The sequence below is a fragment of the Arachis duranensis genome, chromosome 1 (assembly GCF_000817695.3).
Source record: "Arachis duranensis cultivar V14167 chromosome 1, aradu.V14167.gnm2.J7QH, whole genome shotgun sequence".
In the NCBI taxonomy this organism is placed as follows: Eukaryota; Viridiplantae; Streptophyta; class Magnoliopsida; order Fabales; family Fabaceae; genus Arachis; species Arachis duranensis.
In genome coordinates this window covers 48,538,525-48,546,393 of record NC_029772.3, presented here as the reverse complement: position 1 = coordinate 48,546,393, position 7,869 = coordinate 48,538,525, and the positions used below count along the sequence as shown (strand labels likewise).

General features: G+C 36.9%; 1 non-coding gene across 1 annotated transcript; it reads left to right on the top strand.

Moving 5' to 3' along the window:
• The first annotated feature begins 3,600 nt into the window (after positions 1 to 3,600).
• On the top strand, positions 3,601 to 3,704 carry LOC127742524 (small nucleolar RNA R71). Its single transcript, XR_008003842.1, has one exon. It is a non-coding gene; the product is annotated as a small nucleolar RNA R71 (small nucleolar RNA).
• The last annotated feature ends 4,165 nt before the right edge of the window (positions 3,705 to 7,869 follow it).

The window sequence follows — 7,869 nt, the reverse complement described above, 5'->3', positions numbered from 1 at the left end:
CTTTGCTAAAGTCTCCAGTTAGAGGTGTCCAGAGTTCTTAAGCACACTCTTTTTGCTTTGTATCATGACTTTAACCACTCAGTCTCAAGCTTTTCACTTGGACCTTCATGCCACAAACACATGGTTAGGGACAGCTTGATTTAGCCGCTTAGGCCTGGATTTTATTTCCTTGTGCCCTCCTATCCATTAATGCTCAAAGCCTTGGATCCCTTTTACCCTTGCCTTTTGGTTTAAAGGGCTATTGGCTTTTTCTGCTTGCTTTTTATTTTTCTTTCTTTTTCTCTCTTTTTTTCACTGCTTTTTCTTGCTTCAAGAATTAATTTTATGATTTTTCAGATCATCAATAACATTTCTCTTTATTCATCATTCTTTCAAGTGCCAACAATTTTAACATTCATAAACTTCACTATCAAAAATATGCACTGTTCAAGCATTCATTCAGAAAACAAAAGGTATTGCCACCACATCAAAATAATTAAACTAATTTCAAGATAAAATTTAAAATCCAAGTACTTCTTGTTCTTTTGTAATTAGGCACATTTTTCATTTAAGAGTGAAGGATTCATGGAATTATTCATAGCTTTAAGGCATAGACACTAGACACTAATGATCATGTAATCAAGACACAAACATTGACAAACATAAAGCATCAAATTCGAAAAATAGAAAAATAAGAACAAGGAAATCAAAGAACGGGTCCACCTTAGTGATGGCGGCTAGTTCTCCTTCTTGAAGATCCTATGGAGTGCTTGAGCTCCTCAATGTCTCTTCCTTGCCTTTGTTGCTCCATCCCTAGCGCTTTTGGTGCTCCTATCCTTAGTTGCTCCCAATAGTTGTGTGGAGGAAAATGTATCCCTTGAGGCATCTCAGGGATTTCTTGATGAGGGAATTCCTCATGCTCTTGTTGAGGTCCATGAGTGGCTCTCTTGTTTGCTCCATCCTTTTTTTAGTGATGGGCTTGTCCTCTTCAATGAGGATGTCCTCATCTGTGACAATTCCAGCTGAATTGCATAGGGATCACCTTTTTCTTGACCATAACTTCATAAAAGTGGTCTTGATGGACCTTTGAGATGAATCTTTCCATCTCCCATAACTCAGAGGTGAAAGCTTTTGCCTTCCGTTTCCTCTTTCTAGAGGTTTTTCCGGCCTTAGGGGCCATAAATGGTTATGGAAAAACAAAAAGCAATGCTTTTACCACACCAAACTTAAAATGTTTGCTCGTCCTCGAGCAAAAGAAGAAAGAAAGAAGGGGAAGAAGAAGATAATGGAGGAGATGAAGGGAGAGAGTGAATTTGGCCAAGGGGTATAAGGTGATTGTGATGTGTAAGGGGGAGAGAGAGAGAGAGGTGGGGTAGGTGAGGATCCTGTGGGGTCCATAGATCTTGAGGGGTCAAGGATTTCTCATCCCTGCTCCTTTTAGGCATGCAAAACGCCCTTATTGTGCAATCCTGACGTTTAACGCCAGACTGCTGCTTGTTTCTGGTGTTAAACGCTAGCTTTTATTCCTTTCCTGGCATGAAATGCCAGGCTGCAACCTGTTTCTGGCGTTTAACGCCAGTTTGTTGCTTCTTTCTGGCGTTTAATGCCAGTCTGTTGCTTCTTTTTGGCGTTTACGCCAGTCTGGTGCTTCTTCCTGGCGTTTAACGCCCAAAATGGTGCCAGACTGGGCATTAAATGCCCATTCTGCTACCCTTACTAGCGTTTAAACGCCAGTAAGTTTCTCCTTCAAGGTGTGCTATTTTTAATGCTATTTTTTATTTTTCTTTAATTTTTCCAGTTATTTTTGTGACTCCACATGATCATCAACCTAAAAAAAAGAAAATAACATAGATAAATAAAATTGGGTTGCCTCCCAATAAGCGCTTCTTTAATATCAATAGCTTGACAGTGAGCCCTCATGGAGCTTCAAAGATGTTCAGAGCATTATTGGGGCCTCCCAACACCAAACTTAGAGTTTGAATGTGGGGGTTCAACACCAAACTTAGAGTTTGGTTGTGGCTTTCCAACACCAAACTTAGAGTTTGACTGTGGGGGCTTTGTTTGACTCTGTATTGAGAGAAGCTTTTCTTGCTTCCTCTTCATACAGAGGGAGATCCTTAAGTTTTAAACACAAGGTAGTCCTCATTCAATTGAAGGATCAACTCTCCTCTATCCACATCAATCACAGCTTTTGGTGTGGCTAGGAAGGGTCTTCCAAGGATGATGGATTCATCCTCATCCTTCCCAGTGTCTAGGATTATGAAATCAGCAGGGATGTAAAGGCCTTTGACCTTTACTAGCATGTCTTCTACCTGTCCATAAGCCTTTTTCATGGATTTGTCTGCCATCTCTAATGAGAATTTGCCAGCCTGTACCTCAAAGATTCCCAGTTTCTCCATTACAGAGAGTGGCCTTAAGTTTATGCCTGATCCCAAGTCACACAGAGCCTTCTCAAAGGTCATGGTGCCTATGGTACAAGGAATTAAGAATTTACCAGGATCTTGTTTCTTTTGAGGTAATGTCTGCTTAACCAAGTCATTCAGTTCATTGGTGAGCAAGGGGGGTTCATCCACCCAAGTCTCATTACCAAATAACTTGGCATTCAGCTTCATGATTGCTCCAATGTACTTAGCAACTTGCTCTTTAGTAATATCTTCATCTTCTTCAGAGGAGGAATAGTCATCAGAGCTCATGAATGGCAGAGGTAGGTTCAATGAAATCTCTATAGTCTTTAGATGAGCCTCAGATGCCTTAGGTTCCTCAAATGGGAACTTCTTTTTGTCCAGAGGACGTCCCATGAGGTCTTCCACACTGGGATTCACGTCCTCCTCCTCCTCCTCTCTAGGTTCAGCCACACCAAGTAAGGTTATGGCCTTGCACTCTCTTTTTGGATTCTCTTCTGCATTGCATGGGAGAGTACTAGGAGGAGTTTCAGTGACTCTTTTACTCAACTGGCCTACTTGTGCCTCCAAATTTCTAATGGAATACCTTGTTTCATTCATGAAACTTAGAGTGGCCTTAGATAGATCAGAGACTATATTTGCTAAGCTAGAGGGGCTCTGCTCAGAATTCTCTGTCTATTTCTAAGAGGATGATGGAAAAGGCTTACTATTGCTAAACATGTTTTTTCCACCATTATTAAAGCCTTGTTGAGGCTTTTGTTGATCCTTCCATGAGAAATTTGGATGATTTTTCCATGAGGGATTATAGGTGTTTCCATAGGCTTCACCCATGTAATTCACCTCTGCCATTGCAGGGTTCTCAGGATCATAAGCTTCTTCTTCAGAAGATGCCTCTTTAGTACTGTTGGATGCATTTTGCAATCCATTCAAACTTTGAGAAATCGTGTTGACTTGCTGAGTCAACATTTTGTTCTGAGCCAATATGGCATTCAGAGCATCAATTTCAAGAACTTCCTTCCTCTGAGGCATCCCATTACTCACGGGATTCCTTTCAGAGGTGTACATGAACTGGTTATTTGCAACCATGTCAATGAGTTCCTGAGCTTCTGCAGGCGTTTTCTTCAGGTAAATAGATCCACCTACAGAATGGTCTAATGACATCTTAGATAATTCAGACAGACCATCATAGAATATATCCAGGATGGTCCATTCTGAGAGCATGTCAGAAGGACACTTTTTGGTCAGTTGCTTGTATCTTTCCCAAGCTTCATAGAGGGATTCACCTTCTTTCTGTCTGAAGGTTTGAACATCCACTCTAAGCTTGCTCAACTTTTGAGGAGGAAAGAACTTGGCTAAGAAAGTCGTGACCAGCTTATCCCAAGAGTTTAGGCTATCTTTAGGTTGAGAGTCCAACCATATTCTAGCTCTGTCTCTTATAGCAAAAGGGAAAAGCATAAGTCTATAGAACTCAGGATCAACCCCATTGGTCTTGACAGTATCACAGATCTGCAAGAATTCAGTTAAGAACTGAAAAGGATCTTCTGATGGAAGTCCATGAAACTTGCAATTCTGCTGCATCAAAGAAACTAATTGAGGCTTTAGATCAAAATTTTTTGCTCCAATGGCATGGATTGAGATGCTTCTTCCATGGAAGTTGGAATTTGGTGTAGTGAAGTCACCAAGCATCTTCCTTGCATTGTTGTTGGGTTCGGCCATGTCTCCTTCTTTTTCGAGATTCTCTGTAAGGTTTTCTCTGGATTGTTATGCTTTAGCTTCTCTTAGCTTCTTCTTCAGAGTCCAGGATCTACTTCAAGAATGTCCTTGTCCTTGCTCCTGCTCATATGAAAAAGAAGAGGATAGAAAAGAAGAGAAATCCTCTATGTCACAGTATAGAGATTCCTTTATGTGAGTAGAAGAATAAGAATGAAGAAAGAAGAAAAAAAATTCGAACACAGAGAATGGAGGGGTTCGAATTTTGAGAAGAGAAGTGTTAGTAAATAAATAAAATAAATAGAAAGAGAGAGAGAGAGAGAGAGAGAGGAAAAATTGAAAATTAGATGAAAAGAGAAGAAAAATATTTTTGTTTTCATTTTAATTATTAGTTAGAATTTGAAAATTAAGAAAGGGAATGAAATTAAAAGTTAAAACAATTAGTTAAATAAAAAGATTTTTGAAAAAGAGGAAGGTGATTTTCGAAAATTAGAGAGAGAGAAAAGTAGTTAGTGGTTTTGAAAAAGATAAGAATTAGTAAAACAAACAAAAAGTCAATTAGTTAGTTGAAAAAGATTTGAAAATCAATTTTAAAAAGATAAGAAGTTAGAAAAGATTTTGAAATCAAATTAAAAGAGATATGATTGAAAAGATATGGTTGAAAAAGATTTGATTTTTAACATTGATGACTTGACTAACAAGAAACTAAAAGATATGATTCTAAAATTTAAATTTTGAATCTTTCTTAACAAGAAAGTAACAAACTTGAAATTTTTGAATCAAAACATTAATTGTTAGTATTAATTTCGAAAATAAAAGATAAAATTAAGAAAAAGATTTTTGAAAATCAATTTATAAAAAAAAGTTTTCGAAAATATAAAAGAAAAATGAAAAAGATTTGATTTTTGAAAAAGTTTTGAAAAGATAAGATTTTTAAAATTGAAATCTTGACTTGACTAACAAGAAACAAACTTATTTTAAAAAATTTTGACTAAGTCAACCCAAAGATTTCGAAATTTATGAGTGAAATAAGGAAAAGATATTTTTTATTTTTGAGTTTTTAATAAGGAGAGAGAAAAATAACTAAAATGACTCCAAACATGAAAATTTTGGATCAAAACCAATGATGCATGCAAGAACACTATGAATGTCAGGATGAACACCAAGAACACTTTGAAGATCATGATGAACATCAAGAACTTATTTTTGAAATATTTTCAAGAAAAGAAAAACATGCAAGACACCAAACCTAGAAATTTTTCATGTTTAGACACTAACAAACTAAAAATGCATCTGAAAAATAAGAAAAGACACAAAATAAGAAAATTTAAAGATCAAACAAGGAGACTTATCAAGAACAACTTGAAGATAATGAATAACACCATGCATGAATTTTTCGAAAATTTTAATAAAAGCATGCAATTGACACCAAACTTAAAACTTGACTCTAGACTCAAACAAGAAACACAAAATATTTTTGATTTTATGATTTTATTATTTTTTTGGATTTTTCGAAAATTATTTTTAGAAAAACGAAAAAGAAGAAAAATTTTGAAAGATTTTTGAAAACTTTTTGAAAATAAAATAATGGTTAAAACAAGAAGAAAATTACCTAATCTGAGCAACAAGATGAACCGTCAGTTGTCCAAACTCGAACAATTCCCGGCAACCGCGCCAAAAACTTGGAGCACGAAATTGTGATCTCAATGGCGCCAATAACTTGGTACGCACAATTGTAATCTCAACTCTTTTTCACAACTTCGCACAACTAACCAGCAAGTGCACTGGGTCATCCAAGTAATAAACCTTACGTGAGTAAGGGTCGATCCCACGAAGATTGTCGGCTTGAAGCAAGCTATGGTCATCTTGTAAATCTTAGAATAAGAATAAGCATGAATTGAATAGAAGAACAATAGTACTTTGTATTAATACTCGAGGAACAGCAGAGCTCCACACTTTAATCTATGGTGTGTAGAAACTCCACCGTTGAGAATACATAAGTGAAAATAGGGTAGGCATGGCCGAATGGCCAGCCTCCCAAAACGTGAACAATGGTCCAAAAATGTTCCAAAATCTCCCCAGATCCAAGATGTCTAATACACTAGTAAAGAGTTCTATTTATACTAAACTAGTTACTAGGGTTACATAAATAAGTAAATGATGCAGAAATCTACTTCCGGGACCACTTGGTGTGTGCTTGGGCTGAGCATTGAAGCTTTCATGTGTAGAGGTCTTCCTTGGAATTAAACGCCAGTTTGAAACTTGTTTCTGACGTTTGACTATGGCTTGCAACTTGTTTCTGGCGTTTAACGCCAGAATAGGGCAGAAAGCTGGCATTGAACGCCAGTTTGCGTCATCTAAACTCGAGAAAAGTATGAACTATTATATATTTCTGGAAAGCCCTGGATGTCTACTTTCCAACGCAATTGATAGCGCACCATTTAAATTTCTGTAGCTCTAAAAAATCTATTTCGAGTGCAGGGAGGTCAGAATCCAACAACATCAGCAGTCCTTTTTCAGCCTCTGAATCAGATTTTTGCTCAGGTCCCTCAATTTCAGCCATAAAATATCTGAAATCACAGAAAAATACACAAACTCATAGTAAAGACCAGAAATGTATATTTTGCTTAAAAACTAATAAAAATATACATAAAAGTGGCTAGATCCTATTAAAAACTATATGAAAACAATGCCAAAAAGCGTATAAATTATCCGCTCATCACACAACCAATACTCTTTATCCAATTCATCAAATTCTCAACACACTAAACATACAATTCACACAATTCTAAACCCAATCATTAATTTACGTTACATATCAACTATGCATATTAGTACCAACTATTTGCACAATCCAAACTTAATCCTAGGGGAATCTAGCCTAGGAATTCTCATCACACCACAAGGTACTTAAATGAAACTTAAATCGTACCTCTTGTAGCCAAACCAATTGAGCCTCTTCTTTGGAAGTCTCCACCAACATTAGCTCCCAACCTCACCAAAGCTCCTCAAGCAACACCAATCTCCCAATTGTGCACCAAAATCACCAAATACACTAACATAACCAATTATCCTAGGGTTCATAAAATTGATAAATCACAAGAGTTGGAGGATTTTTTACCTTAACCCACTGAAGTTTATGATGAATATCACCCACGGCTCATACTAGAGCACTCCTAAACAACCAAAATCACAAGGTTTCCTTAAAACCCAAACCAAATTCGAATTTAAAGAGGAAAACAAAAATTGGGCAAAGGACATCAAATTACTCACCACAAAACTTAAATAAAATTGTAGAGGAGGAGAAGAGCGACACGTGGCCATAAACGGCTCGTCAATCGGAGCTCCGTAGCTCAAGTTATGGTGGTTTGAAGATCAAAGAGAGTTAGATTTTCTCTCTTCTTCCTCACCTCTTCATTTCAGCGCCCCACACCCCCTTCTCTAGGATAAATGAGCTGAAATGCTCATAACTAATGTTTATATATGTTGGGTCTTGGGCCCACTTAGGTCCGGTTCACTTATTTTTGTCCGTTGGTCCAATTTTGGGCGAAAACCTTTAAGATTAGCGCTCCAAATCGCATTTTAAATATTTCTACATTCCCTAATTATAATTCTTAATTTCATAAACTCATTTACTTATAATCAATTTTCTCAGCTGCAGTACCAGACAGATCTCAACCGGTACTGCCGGTCAAAATTCTAGTGCGCAATTTTACGTAGAAAACTATGTTTTCCGACTCAGAAAAATTTACTGAATCCAAATATCACATTTAAATTA